Source organism: Phytophthora parasitica, assembly GCF_000247585.1.
Source record: "Phytophthora parasitica INRA-310 unplaced genomic scaffold supercont2.71, whole genome shotgun sequence".
NCBI lineage: Eukaryota > Oomycota > Peronosporomycetes > Peronosporales > Peronosporaceae > Phytophthora > Phytophthora nicotianae.
The window spans coordinates 26,909-27,602 of record NW_008649057.1 but is presented as its reverse complement, the minus strand read 5'-3'; positions in this window follow the sequence as shown (position 1 = coordinate 27,602).

The following is a 694-nucleotide window of genomic DNA, read 5'->3' as shown; positions in this document are numbered from 1 at the left end:
TAGATCACAAAGGGCCTTTAGCTACACTGTCAACGGTAATTAGTCTGTGTGTAGAAATAGTCTGAGTTCATAATTAGTTGGAGTCAGACTATTTACCTAATGTTTTACCAAAACATCAACATTCAGAAATAGTCTGACTATGTCGTGTTAATAATTAGTCTTAGTTGGGCCGAGTGGGTAAGAGTGCAAGCAGTTGCTCAGCGCAACATGGGTTCGAGTCACCCATTACATTCTAACTTTGAAAACAATTGTTTTTTTTTTGCTGTAGTGGTTCTCGAAGTGCCGACCAAGTGCAAGCACTTATATGGCCTTCATTATTTTTCTGAGTGTCTGATGTTACCTCCGCTTCGGTGGTAGGAGTGAAGGACTGCATATGCCACCCAGAAAATCGCCGTGAGTGTTATAACTCAGTTCCTGCAGGTCGATTCATGGTGCGTTGATGGGAGATTGGGCATTCAGACTCACCATCCTCGTATTCATCGTCTCCTTCTGTGTCAGAAGCGGAGCCCAGAAGATGTACCCGAAACTTCACCAGGGCATACTTCATCGCCAAGAGCTCCTTGTCATGGACAGGGTATTTCCGTTCGGCAGCCTTGAGCTGCCTGGACTGGACTAAAAGAAAAAAAATATGCATAGCTCTCTAGCTCTCTACTCCCGTGGACACGACACCCTAGTCCAGTTCGGTATCCAGCCC